We start from the raw sequence: 15000 nt of genomic DNA on the forward strand, positions 1-15000 counted from the left end.
ATCGCAGGACTTGGTATGCAGACCTGGTGAATATGTCATCGGCTCCACCATGGAAGCTACCTTTGAGACGAGACCTTCTTGTTCAAGGTCCGTTCGAACATCCGAATCTGGTCTCACTCCAACTGACTGCTTGGAGATTGAACGCTTGATCTTATCAAAGCGAGGGTTCTCAGATTCTGTCATTGATACTCTTGTTCAGGCCAGAAAGCCTGTAACTAGAAAAATTTACCACAAAATATGGAAAAAATATATCTGTTGGTGTGAATCTAAAGGATTCCCTTGGGACAAGGTAAAAATTCCTAAGATTCTATCCTTTCTTCAAGAAGGTTTGGAGAAAGGATTATCTGCAAGTTCCTTGAAGGGACAGATTTCTGCCTTGTCTGTGTTACTTCACAAAAAGCTGGCAGCTGTGCCAGATGTTCAAGCCTTTGTTCAGGCTCTGGTTAGAATCAAGCCTGTTTACAAACCTTTGACTCCTCCTTGGAGTCTCAATTTAGTTCTTTCAGTTCTTCAGGGGGTTCCGTTTGAACCCTTACATTCCGTTGATATTAAGTTATTATCTTGGAAAGTTTTGTTTTTGGTTGCAATTTCTTCTGCTAGAAGAGTTTCAGAATTATCTGCTCTGCAGTGTTCTCCTCCTTATCTGGTGTTCCATGCAGATAAGGTGGTTTTACGTACTAAACCTGGTTTTCTTCCGAAAGTTGTTTCTAACAAAAACATTAACCAGGAGATAGTCGTGCCTTCTTTGTGTCCGAATCCAGTTTCAAAGAAGGAACGTTTGTTGCACAATTTGGATGTTGTTCGTGCTCTAAAATTCTATTTAGATGCTACAAAGGATTTTAGACAAACATCTTCCTTGTTTGTTGTTTATTCTGGTAAAAGGAGAGGTCAAAAAGCAACTTCTACCTCTCTCTCTTTTTGGATTAAAAGCATCATCAGATTGGCTTATGAGACTGCCGGACGGCAGCCTCCTGAAAGAATCACAGCTCATTCCACTAGGGCTGTGGCTTCCACATGGGCCTTCAAGAACGAGGCTTCTGTTGATCAGATATGTAAGGCAGCGACTTGGTCTTCACTGCACACTTTTACTAAATTTTACAAGTTTGATACTTTTGCTTCTTCTGAGGCTATTTTTGGGAGAAAGGTTTTGCAAGCCGTGGTGCCTTCCATCTAGGTGACCTGATTTGTTCCCTCCCTTCATCCGTGTCCTAAAGCTTTGGTATTGGTTCCCACAAGTAAGGATGACGCCGTGGACCGGACACACCTATGTTGGAGAAAACAGAATTTATGTTTACCTGATAAATTACTTTCTCCAACAGTGTGTCCGGTCCACGGCCCGCCCTGGTTTTTTAATCAGGTCTGATATTTTATTTTCTTTAACTACAGTCACCACGGTATCATATGGTTTCTCCTATGCAAATATTCCTCCTTTACGTCGGTCGAATGACTGGGGAAGGCGGAGCCTAGGAGGGATCATGTGACCAGCTTTGCTGGGCTCTTTGCCATTTCCTGTTGGGGAAGAGAATATCCCACAAGTAAGGATGACGCCGTGGACCGGACACACCGTTGGAGAAAGTAATTTATCAGGTAAACATAAATTCTGTTTTTTGTATAAAGCACAATTATTCCAATTCCTTATTTTATATGCTTTCGCACTTTTTTATCACCCCACTTCTTGGCTATTCGTTAAACTGAATTGTGGGTGTGGTGAGGGGTGTATTTATAGGCATTTTGAGGTTTGGGAAACTTTGCCCCTCCTGGTAGGAATGTATATCCCATGGACTCTTGCTAATATGAAAGAAATGAATTTATCAGGTAAGTTCTTACATAAATTATGTTTTTATAGAACCTACATTTTGTTAGTTTTGTTCTAGTTGGCTTGAATGATTAATAACTTGTTTTGTTTAGTTAGATTTCTTTTCTTCTCTGTGATCACAGCAACTTGTTGCAAGGCAGGTTAAAACAATATGCAGACATTCCAAACATACAAACTTTTGTAAGTGTAATATATTCTAATTTATTTTTAAAGACACGATGAGTCCACGGATCATCATCCTTACTTGTGGGAATTCACCTCCTGGTCAGCAGGAGGAGGCAAAGAGCACCACAGCAAAGCTGTTAAATAGCTCCTCCCTTCCCTCCCACTCCAGTCATTCTCTTTGCCTACGTTAGTGATAGGAAGAGGTAAAGTGAGGTGTTAGAAAAGATTCTTCAATCAAGTGTTTATTATTTTTAAAGTAGTGCCAGAGAGTGCTGCTTTGTTCTAGGGTGTAGCCGTAGTCCATATCAGTCTCTTCAGTAGAGCTTTTGGTGGCTTTAGAGCAATAGGAACTGGTGGGACATAATTCTCACTGCGCCTCCTATACATTGATGCTCCCCTTCTCCTAACAGCCTAAGCAAAGTTAACTCAGGCTTTTTGATTTCCACAGGGCTATGGGAGGGAGAGGACCTCCTAAACCTGCTGAGCTGCCCTGCTGTCGGGCAGAATACAAAGGTAAATGCTGACTTTGTTTTTTTTCTGGGATACAATAATCTCTCAGAGGCAAGTGGGCACTTTAACCGTTTTCATGTTACATAAGGCAGAGATCCTTGTGTAAGGACACCTATCTCTCTGGTTAATAGAGGGTAATGGAGGACAGCTATGAGTACAGGCACTGGAGCTGGGGAGCTCGTTTTTATTGTTGGTGGTGTTTTTTTCCTATCGGGTTCATTTTAGAGACGGGTTAGGTTTGAGTGATGCCCACGATGGGTGGGGCTAGCGGTTTGCGTGTTTTCAGAGTATTATCTGCGCAACTCTCAGCCGTAGCTTCTATATCCTGCAAGAAAGACGTTGGCTCTTTGTGACACTACAACCACATGGTTTCTTAGCAAAAGCATGCGGTTATAGCGTGTTTGCTTTGATAAACATCCTGATCGTTCCTGCTTCAGAAATTAAGGAAGTGTGTCCATTTTGGCAGGTAGGCACCTCAGCAGAGTTGCTGAGGTGTAGGGGTGTTTGAAATTTTGTCTTTTTTGCTTCTGGGATACGTTTTTAACTATGACAGTAAAAAAGTTAACTTTTATAATTTAAAGTCACAGTAACGTTTTTTTTTGTTCTGTTATCAAATTTTTGGAGATTGAATAATTTGATTAATTTGTCTTTTCTTGAACACATAATTTCTAAATAGTAGATAAAAAAAATTCTAGCTAAATTTAAAGAGACAGTAATGTCTTAATTAAAAAAACAAATGATATTGTTTTTTCCTATTGTGTTCAGTATGGACTTAGGAGCCGTAGAAAATGTTACTTGCTCCATGTGTTTGGATGCAAATGTGGAACTACCAATCCCTTTCTGTCCCTCATGTATTGAGATGGCTTTAAGTTATAGGGACAAGATTTTTCATGAGCAAAATTTCTCTAAGGCGGATGCTTCTCAGGAGTCTAATGATGAGAGTCAGAGTATGCCGCAGCTTTCTCCCCAAGCGTCCCAATCTTTAACGCCCGCACAAACAGTGCCCTGTACTTCTGCTCCAGCGCCTGCTGGAGTTACCTTAAAAGACATAGCTGCAATTATGTCTTCTACAATTTCTGATGCGTTGTCTGCTTTTCCTATGCTTCAAGGCAAGTGTAAAAGGAAAGAAAACCATCTTGTCAGTGAGGTTTCTGATGCTATGGTGGCAATCTCGGAGGTACCCTCTCAGGGAGCTGAGATGGAAGGTATTGAGGTTCTATCAAAAGGCAATATTTCAGGCTCTGAAAGTTCATTACCTTTGATAGATTCAGAGGTTGTATTTTTCAGGTTTAAACTACTCCATCTGTTACTCAGGGAGGTTTTGGTCACCTTAGACGACTGTAATTCTACAGGTGTGGTCGCTCCTGCGAAGTAGAGTAAATTGGATAGATATTTTGAAGTTCCCTCTTACTCAGACGTTTTTCCGGTGCCAAAGCGAGCTTCGGAGAGTGTTTCCAAGGAATGGGAGAGACAAGGTATTCCCTTCTCTCCGTCCCCCATTTTCAAGAAGATGTTCCCTATAGCCGACGCTGTCAGGGAAACTTGGCAGACGGTCCCTAAGGTGGAAGGGGCTATTTCTACCTTAGCCAAGCGAACTACTATTCCTATTGAGGATAGTTGTGCTTTTAAAGACCCCATGGACAAGAAGTTGGAAGGTCTACTTAAGAAGATTTATGTTCAACAAGGTCTGCTATTGCAGCCGGCTGCATGCATTGCTACTGTCACTAGTGCGGCAGCTTATTGGTTTGATGCTCTGTCCGAGTCTCTTAAGACGGAGACTTTTTTAGAGGAGATCCAAGATAGGATTAAAGCTCTGAAGTTAGCCAATGCTTTTATTACGGATGCTTCTCTGCAAATTATGCCTTATTATCTGCCTTATGGTTAAATCCTTGGTCTGCGGACGTATCAACTTTCAGACCTATCCTAGACCTCAAGGGTCTAAACAAGTTTCTCAGAGTCCCATCATTCAAGATGGAAACTATTCGTACCATTCCATTGATCCAGGAGGGTCAATTTATGATGACGGTGGATTTAAAGGATGCATATCTTCATTCTCCTATCCACAGAGATCATCACAAGTTCCTAAGGTTTGCCTTTCTGGACAAACACTTTCAGTTTGTGGCTCTTCCTTTCGGTCTGGCCACGGCACCCAGAATTTTCTCAAATGTTCTGAGGTCTCTGCTGGCGGTTCTAAGACCGCGGGGCATTGCGGTGGCGCCTTATCTGGACGATATTCTAATCCAGACGCCATCTTGTCAACAAGCAAGGTCCCATACCAACATTGTGCTATCCTTTCTAAGAACTCATGGGTGGAAGGTAAATCTGGGAAAGAGTTCCTTAATTCCGAAGACAAGGGTAACTTTCTTGGGAACTCTAATCGATTCTATATCTGTGAGGATTTTTCTGACAGAAGTCAGAAAATCAAAGATTCTAGAAACCTGTCGAGCCCTTCAGTCCAATTCTCGGCCGTCAGTGGCTCAGTGCATGGAAGCAATTGGACTGATGGTGGCGGCAATGGACATCATACCGTTAGCTTGGTTTCACCTCAGACCTCTGCAGTTAAACATGCTCAGGCAGTGGAATGGAGATTATGCAGATTTGTCTCCTCGAATAACCCTTGAACAGGAGACAAGGGACTCTCTTCAATGGTGGTTGTCTCTGGAACATCTATCCCAGGGGACATGCTTTCGCAGACCTTCCTGGGTAATTGTGAGGAGAGAGCAGTGTTTTAGCCACATTTTATTAAAGTGCATATGAGAAAAACTATTACATATCGCACGAGCATGCTGTACTAAAGACCCAAATCTTATTGCCTTTTGAATATCAGAATAAGACAATTTGCAGCTGTTGACGATATAATACCTCCAATTATTATCAGGAGGGTATTTAAGGATGAATAACAAGTGAATCCGTATGGCTTGACAAATGCTCCTCTGAGCTGAAACGCGTTGCCGCTAAACGGATTATTTGCAAAGAAATCACAGGAAGTTCGGACGTCATCCGGCATGTGTGGGTGTGTCTGGGAATAGACACAGGTCAGTTTGGCATCTTTGCGGCACACGAGGAACGCTGCACTAGGAAAATAATCTTACTTCTAAAGTATAAGGATCTTTTGGAATATACCGGATAACAAGGTATCTTTGGGACAACAAGTTATACACTGGTAAGCTACAAAGAAAAGAAATGTGAACCGGAGACTCAGGTATACTACAAACAGCATCTTAAGTATGCTGCCAAAAACTTTGGCTATTCACAGAACAGACGTGTTCTAGACTCTATATCTGAATATTAACAAAAACATTGTTGGTGGTCTAATACTAAGGACTTCTTTGTTAGATCTATGTTTCATGCAACTAAAATTTCTTTTACAAAGATATGACGCGTCCACGGATTTCATCCTTACTTGTGGGATATTAACCTCCTGCTAACAGGAAGTGGCAAAGAGCACCACAGCAGAGCTGTATATATATAGCCCCTCCCTCCACCTCCAGTCATTCTCTTTGCCTGTGTTATACTAGGAAGACATGGTAAAGTGAGGTGTTAGTTTTAGTTTTTTCAATCAAGAAGTTTTTTATTTTCAATGGTACCGGTGCATACAATTTTCCTCAGGGGGATATGGAAGAAGATGTCTGCCCTGAGGTTTGATGATCTTAGCATTTGTAACTAAGATCCATGCTGGTTCCCACAAGACTTCTGAAGGTAACCATGAGACATCTTCAGTGTGGAGACCGGTTTCATGCTACAAGCAGCATTAAGGTATGTGCAGCCTTTTTTTCTGAGGAGACTTGGTGTATCAGAACTGGCTGGCATTATTTCCCTGTATGGGGATGGGGTAAGCAGTAAAACCTATTTTAATGAGAGGGGTATTACTGAAGTCCCTATATTATTTATCATTAGTTGATATTTGGGCATTATGTGACATGGGAGACAATGTTAAAAACGATGTTTTATGTTTTTTATTTTTGGCACTTAAAACTTATTGTTTTTATGCTTGAGGGTTGTATTGTGTGTGTATTTCTACTTTAGTGCAAAACTGCATTCCCATGCGGTGTTTGGGCCTACTCCAACTTTTGACCTTAAGGGGTGGAGCCTATTTTGGCGCATTTTCTTCAGGCTTAGCAGCAGCAAACAGTAACTCGGTGGCTCCTGGACTGTGTAGCTGGTCTGAAGGGTTGGAAACTTGATTCAAAGTACCCTGGGGGCAGGTAGGCGCCACAGCAGAGCTGTGGCAAGGTGTAGAGGGTATTTTTATCTATCTTTTGACTAGATGTTGATATAAGTACTTTTAAAGCCTTATTTCTGCCTTTTCTTCTGGGTGCAGTAATTTTTGGATTAACCAACGATATTTAAGTTAAATTTGGGTATAATTTAACATTTTTTGTGCATTTTGGAAAAATTGTTCACTTTTTTCTTTTCTTAAAGGCACAGTACATGTTTTTTCTAATGTTTATTTTATGTTATAAATAAGTGTTTAAACAACTTTTGTGGTATTACTAGTCTGTTCAACATGTCTGACATTGAGGTTTCTCATTGTTCTATGTGTTTAGAAGCTATTGTGCAACCCCTTCTTACATTGTGTAACTTTTGTACTGAAAGGGCTTTACAATGTAAAAAGCATATTTTATATAAAGTAAGTGTGCCTAAGGATGATTCTCAGTCTGAAGAGAATCAGGATATGCTATCCAATTCTCCCCAAGTGTCACAACCTTTAACGCCCACACAAGCGACGCCTAGTACTTCTAGTGCGTCTAATTCCTTTACTCTGCAGGAGATGGCTGCAGTTATGTCAACTACCCTTACAGAGGTATTGTCTAAGTTACCAGTGTTGAAGGGTAAACGCAGTAGGTCAGGTATTAATGTGCTCTGAGTTGGGGGTCAGGGAATTACTGTCTGAGGGTGAAATTTCTGTTTCAGGAAATGTTTTACCTCACACAGATTCGGATGCTATGTCATTTAAATTTAAGCTTGAACACCTCCGCCTGTTACTTAGGGAGGTTTTAGCGACTCTGGATGATTGTGACCCTATTGTGATTCCTCCAGAGAAATTGTGTAAAATGGATAAATATTTGCAAGTACCTACTTACACTGATGTTTTTCCGGTTCCTAAGAGAATTTCGGAAATTATTAGAAAGGAATGGGATAGACCAGGTATACCGTTTTCTCCCTCTCCTAATTTTAAGAAAATGTTTCCCATATCTACCCTAACTAAGAATTCTACTATACCCATTGGGGATAGTTGTGCTTTCAAAGACCCTATGGATAAGAAATTAGAGAGTCTACTAAAGAAATTATTTGTTAATCGGGGGTTTCTTTTACAACCTACGGCTTGCATTGTTCCAGTAACTACTGCAGCAGCTTTTTGGTTTGAGGCACTAGAAGAGTCTCTTAAAGTTGAGACTCCATTAGATGACATTTTAGATAGAATTAAGGCTCTCAAGCTAGCTAATTCTTTTATTACTGATGCCGCTTTTCAAATTGCTAAATTAGCGTAAAAAAATGCAGGATTTGCTTTTTTAGCACGTAGAGCATTGTGGCTCAAATCTTGGTCTGCTGATGTGTCATCAAAACATAAGCTTTTAGCTATTCCCTTTTAAAGGTAAGACCCTTTTCGGGCCAGAATTGAAGGAAATCATTTCTGATATTACTGGAGGTAAAGGCCATGCCCCTACCTCAGGATAAGTCGGTTAAAATGAGGGGTAAACAGAATAATTTTCGTTCCTTTCGGAGCTTTAAAGGAGGACCCCCCGCTTCTTCTTCTTCCTCAAAGCAGGAAGGGAATTTTACCCAATCTAAGTCAGTCTGGAGACCTAATCAGAACTGGAATAAGGGTAAACAATCCAAAAAGCCTGCTTCTGCTCCTAGGGCAGCATGAAGGGGCGGCCCCCGATCCGGGACTGGATCTAGTCGGGGGCAGACTCTCTTTCTTTGCTCAGGCTTGGGCAAGAGATGTTTAGGATGCCTGGGCACTAGAAATAGTGACCCACGGTTATCTATTGGAATTCAAGGACTTTCTCCCAAGAGGGAGATTTCATCTTTCAAAGTTATCTGCAAACCAGATAAAAAGAGAGGCGTTCTTACGCTGTGTAAAAGACCTTTCTACTATGGGAGTAATTTGTCCAGTTCCAAAATTGGAACAGGGACAGGGGTTTTACTCAAACCTATTTGTGGTTCCCAAAAAGGAGGGAACGTTCAGACCCATTTTAGATCTCAAGTGTCTAAACAAATTTCTAAGAGTTCCATCATTCAAGATGGAGACAATACGAACAATTTTACCAATGATCCAGGAGGGTCAATATATGACTACCGTGGACTTGAAGGATGCATACCTTCATATTCTTATCCACAAGGATCATCATCAGTTTCTAAGGTTTGCCTTTCTGGACAAACATTATCAATTCGTGTCTCTTCCCTTCGGATTGGCCACAGCACCCAGAATCTTCACAAAGGTTCTAGGGTCTCTTTTGGCGGTTCTCAGACCACGAGGAATAGCGGTGGTGCCTTATCTGGACGACATTCTGATTCAGGTGTCAACATATCACCTGAAAAAATCTCACACGGACACAGTGTTGTCTTTTCTGAGAACTCACGGCTGGAAGGTGAACATAGAGAATAGTTCACTTGTCCCACAGATAAGGGTTCCTGTCTTGGGAACTCATATAGACTCGGTAGCCATGAAAATATTTTTGACGGAGGTCAGAAAATCAAAGATTCTTAATACTTGCCGAGCACTTCAGTCCATTTCATCAGTGGCTCAGTGTATGGAAGTAATTTGATTAATGGTAGCGGCAATGGGCATTGTTCCGTTTGCTCGCTTTCATCTCAGACCACTGCAACTGTGCATGCTCGGACAGTGGAATGGGAATTATGTGGATTTATCTCCTCAGATAAATCTGGATTAAGAGACCAGAAACTCTCTTCTTTGGTGGTTGTCGCCGTATCATCTGTCCCAAGGAACTTTGTTTCCGCAGACCCTCGTGGGTAATAGTGACAACAGATGCCAGCCTTCTGGGCTGGGGTGCAGTTTGGAACTCCCTGAAGGCTCAGGGTGTTTGGACTCAAGTAGAGTCTCTTCTTCCAATCAATATTCTGGAACTGAGAGCAATATTCAATGCGCTTCAAGCATGGCCTCATTTGGCTTCGGCTAAATTCATCAGATTCCAGTCGGACAACATCACGACTGTGGCATATGTCAATCATCAAGGGGGAACAAGGAGTTCCTTAGCGATGATAGAGGTATCCAAGATAATCAGTTGGGCGGAGGCCCACTCTTGTCATCTGTCAGCGATCTACATCCCAGGAGTAGAGAACTGGGAAGCAGATTTTCTAAGTCGACAGACTTTTCATCCGGCGGAGTGGGAACTTTACCCGGAGGTATTTGCCTCATTGATTCTCAGATGGGGCAGACCGGAATTGGATTTGATGGCATCCCGACAGAATGCCAAGCTTCCAAGATACGGATCCCGGTCAAGGGATCCTCAGGCCGAACTGATAGATGCCTTGGCAGTGCCTTGGTTGTTCAGCCTAGCTTATGTGTTTCTGCCGTTTCCTCTCCTCCCACGCGTGATTGCTCGAATCAAACAGGAGAGAGCTTCAGTGATCCTGATAGCGCCTGCGTGGCCACGCAGGACTTGGTATGCGGATCTAGTGGACATGTCCTCTCTGCCACCGTGGAAACTTCCATTGAGACAGGACCTTCTCATTCAAGGTCCTTTCCAACATCCAAATCTAATTTCTCTGCAGCTGACTGCGTGGAGATTGAACACTTGATTTTATCTAAGCGCGGATTCTCTGATTCAGTTATCAATACTTTGATACAGGCTAGAAAGCCTGTCACTAGAAAAATCTATCATAAGATATGGCGTAAATATCTTTATTGGTGTGAATCCAAGGGTTACTCATGGAGTAAAGTTAGGATTCCTAGGATTCTGTCTTTTCTCCAAGAAGGATTGGAGAAAGGGTTATCAGCGAGTTCCTTAAAGGGACAAATTTCAGCTTTGTCAATTCTGTTTCACAAACGTTTGGCAAATGTACCAGATGTTCAGTCTTTTTGTCAGGCTCTATCTAGGATTAAGCCTGTATTTAGACCTATTACTCCTCCCTGGAGTTTGAATTTAGTTCTTCGAGTTCTTCAAGGGGTTCTGTTTGAACCTATGCATTCCATAGATATTAAACTGTTATCTTGGAAAGTTTTGTTTTTGGTTGCTATTTCTTCTGCTCGAAGAGTTTCTGAGCTTTCAGCGTTAGTGTGATTCGCCTTATCTCATATTTCATTCTGATAAGGTGGTTTTACGTACCAAACCTGGTTTTCTTCCTAAGGTTGTTTCGAATAAGAATATTAATCAGGAAATTGTTGTTCCTTCTTTGTGTCCTAATCCTTCTTCTAAGAAGGAGCGTATGTTACATAACTTGGACGTGGTCCGTGCCTTAAGGTTTTACTTACAGGCAACTAAGGATTTCCGTCAATCATCTTCATTATTCATTGTTTATTCCGGAAAGCGTAGGGGTCAGAAAGCTATGGCTACCTCTCTTTCTTTTTGGCTGAGGAGTATCATCCGCCTGGCATATGAGACTGCTGGACAGCTGCCTCCTGAAAGAATTACGGCTCATTCTACTAGGGCTGTGGCTTCCACATGGGTTTTTAAAAACGATGCATCTGTTGAACAGATTTGTAAGGCTGTGACTTGGTTGTCCCTTCACACTTTTTCTAAATTTTCCAAATTTGATACTTTTGCTTCTTCTCAGGCTATCTTTGGGAGAAAGGTTCTTCAAGCAGTGGTGCCTTCCGTTTAGGTTCCTGTCTTGTCCCTCCTTTTCATCTGTGTCCTATTGCTTTGGCATTGGTTTCCCACAAGTAAGGATGAAATCTGTGGACTCGTCATATCTTTGTAAAAGAAAACTACATTTATGCTTACCTGATAAATTACTTTCTTTTGACGAGTCCACGGTCCACCCTGTTCTTTTTAAGACAGTTTTTCTCTGCACCTTTTTAGCCTTTCCTTTTCTCTTCCTATAACCTTCGGCCAAATGAATGGAGGTGGAGGGGAAGGGAAGGGCTATATATACAGCTCTGCTGTGGTGCTCTTTGCCACTTCCTGTTAGCAAGAGGTTAATATCCCACAAGTAAGGATGAAATTCGTGGACTCGTCATATCGGAAAAGAAAGTAATTTATCAGGTAAGCATAAATTTAGTTTTTTCATGAATAAATAAGACATCGTTTTTGACATCATTTAGAAACATTGTACATATTGATGTTCATATGAGATAAATGTCATAACGTTTGTTCTTTAAACAATGTTTCTTAACCTTTTTTAGCTTTTGAGTGTGACATAGGAAAAATACCACTATTGTTTATAAGATATACACACATTTTTTATTGGTACCAATTTAGATAGACACAATTTAGTTATGTTATATTTTTAATAATAAACTTTTTTTGAAATAAGTTTTTAAAAATAAAATAATTATTTGTTTTGAACAGTTTTCTGTGATGAATTATTAACCATTATTTATGTGGGACAAATATATTGCTGCTTCTTATAATACAACAGTTATTATTATTTTTTTAAATAACTCCTAGGAAGAGGATTTAAAAGATCTTTAGCCATTTGTGTTTTACACATTAGGCGCTCACATATATCCTTTTTTCCTATTGGGTAATTGTGAGAACAGACGCCAGCCTTTTAGGATGGGGAGCGGTCTGGGACTCCCTAAAGGCTCAGAGAGTATGGACTCAAGCAAAGTCTGTTCTTCCGATAAACATCCTGGAACTAAGAGCGATCTTCAATGCTCTTCTGGCCTGGCCTCAGTTGGCTTCGGCCCAGTTCATCAGATTTCAGTCGGACAACATAATGACAGTGGTTTACATCAACCATCAGGGAGGAACGAGGAGTTCCTTAGCAATGACCGAGGTAGCAAAGTTAATCTGGTGGGGCGGAGGCCCATTCTTGCCATCTGTCAGTGATCCACATTCCAGGGGTGGACAACTGGGAGGCGGATTTTCTGAGCAGGCAGACGTTTCATCCGGGAGAGTGGGAACTCCATCCGGAAGTATTCTCCAGCCTGATTCTCAAATGGGGTCGGCCGGAGTTGGATCTCATAGCATCTCGTCAGAATGCCAAGCTCCCGAGATACGGGTCAAGATCCAGGGATCCCCAGGCGGAACTGATAGATGCTCTGGCAGTTCCTTGGTCCTTCAGCCTACCATATCTTTTTCACCTGTTTGCTCCTCTTTCTCGGGTCATTGCTCGAATCAAACAGGAGAAGGCATCAGTGATCCTCATTGCTCCTGCGTGGCCTCGCAGGATTTGGTATGCCGATCTGGTGAACATGTCATCCCTGCCACCTTGGAGACTTCCATTGAGGAAGGATCTTCTCATTCAAGGACCCTTCCTTCACCCAAATCTAATTTATCTGAAGCTGACTGCTTGGAGATTAAACGCTTAAGCCTATCCAAGCGGGGTTTTTCTGATTCGGTCATAGAGAGCTTAATTCAGGCGTGTAAGCCTGTAACTAGAAAGATTTACCATAAGATATGGCGTAAATATCTTTATTGGTGTGAATCCAAGGGCTACTCATGGAGTAGAGTTAGGATTCCCAGAATTTTGTCTTTTCTCCAAGAGGGTTTGGAGAAGGGTTTATCTACAAGTTCCCTAAAGGGTCAGATCTCTGCCTTATCTATTTTGTTACACAAACGCAGATGTCCCAGATGTTGAATCTTTTTGTCAGGCCTTGGTTAGGATCAGGCCTGTGTTCAAACCAGTTACTCCTCCATGGCGTCTGAATTTAGTTCTTAAAGTTCTTCAAGGGGCTCCGTTTGAGCCTATGCATTCCTTAGATATTAAGTTGTCATCTTGGAAAGTTTTATTTCTTGTTGCTATTTCTTCAGCTCAAAGAGTGTCTGAGCTTTCGGCGTTGCAATACAATTCGCCTTACCTTATTTTCCATTCGGATAAGGTAGTTTTACGTACTAAACTAGGGTACCTTCCTAAGGTTGTTTCAGACAGGAACATTAATCAGGAGATTGTTGTTCCTTCCTTGTGTCCTAATCCTCCTCAGAAGGAACGTCTTCTGCACAATTTGGACGTAGTCCGTGCTTTAAAGTTTTACTTACAAGAAACTGAAGACTTTCGTCAGTCTTCTTCTCTGTTTGTAATTTTCTCTGGAAAACGTAAGGGTCAGAAAGCTACAGCTACCTCTTTCCTTTTGGTTGAAGAGTATCATCCCCTTTGCATATGAGACTGCTGGACAGCAGCCTCCTGAAAGAGTTATGGCTCATTCCACTAGGGCTGTTGCTTCCTCATGAGCATTCAAAAATAAACAGATTTGCAAGGTTGCAACTTGGTCTTCTCTTCACACTTTTTCTAAATTTTACAAATTTTATACTTTTGGGAGAAAGGTTCTTCAAGCAGTGGTGCCTTCCGTCTAGGTTCCCTGTCTTGTCCCTCCCTTATCATCCGTGTACTCTAGCTTTAGTATTGTTTCCCACAAGTAAGGATGATGATCTGTGGACTCATTGTGTCTTTAAAAAGAAAAGAAAATGTATGCTTACCTGATAAATTTGTTTCTTTTTAGACACAATGAGTCCACGGCCCGCCCTGTTATTTTAAGACAGGTTGTTAATTTTTGTACACTTCAGACACCTCTGCACCTTGGCTTTTCCTTTCTCTTCCTAACTTCGGTCGAATGACTGGAGTGGGATGGAAGGGAGGAGCTATTTAACAGCTCTGCTGTGGTGCTCTTTGCCTCCTCCTGCTGACCAGAAGGTGAATTCCCACAAGTAAGGATGATGATCCGTGGCCTCATCGTGTCTAAAAAGAAACAACTTTATCAGGTAAGCATACATTTTCTTTTTCAAGGTTTTCAATTCACTTAATATATTCCACTCTCAAGTTGGCTAAACATGTAGTTAAACACATTCTCTCTCTGGCTTTAGGAACTTTTTTGCTCACTTATGTCAGTAAGAGATTTATAACTTTAACAATGAGTCAATTATCTTATTTTATTAGCTTTATTAGTAAATAGATATACAAGTGCATAAAGAAAATGCAATAATAAGTTATAGTATTTTATTAATATACTATTACCTTTATATAACTGTGTTTAAACCCTGCAAGGAGATTAAACACATAGTGAAAGTCAACTGTAGAACAGCAATGCACTACTGAGAGTTAAATGAGTACATCTGGTGAGCCAATGACAAGAGAGAAATGTGTGTATCCTCCTCTAACCTGCTAGCTCGCTGTAGTGCATTGCTGGTGACATGTATGTATGTATGTATGTGTGTCTGTGTGTGTGTATATATATATATATATATATATATATATATATATATATATATATACACACACAAACAATTTCCAGCTCAGCCCTCCAAGTGTCAACCGCCTGGGTGCAAAAATAAGCAATATAAATAATCCAGTCAAATGCACTCTCAGGTCTTTTCAATGGGTTCTTTAATGGAACGTTTTCGGGGTTCACAACCCCTTCATCATCTTATGCTGATGAAGGG

General features: G+C 41.2%; 1 protein-coding gene across 4 annotated transcripts in view; it reads left to right on the plus strand.

The window, feature by feature from the left end:
* LOC128648915 (E1A-binding protein p400) overlaps positions 1–15000 on the plus strand; it is a 459430-nt gene that overhangs the window by 326912 nt on the left and 117518 nt on the right. The gene's annotated exons all lie outside the window — the stretch shown is intronic.

The sequence above is a fragment of the Bombina bombina genome, chromosome 2 (genome assembly GCF_027579735.1).
Source record: "Bombina bombina isolate aBomBom1 chromosome 2, aBomBom1.pri, whole genome shotgun sequence".
Taxonomy (NCBI): domain Eukaryota; kingdom Metazoa; phylum Chordata; class Amphibia; order Anura; family Bombinatoridae; genus Bombina; species Bombina bombina.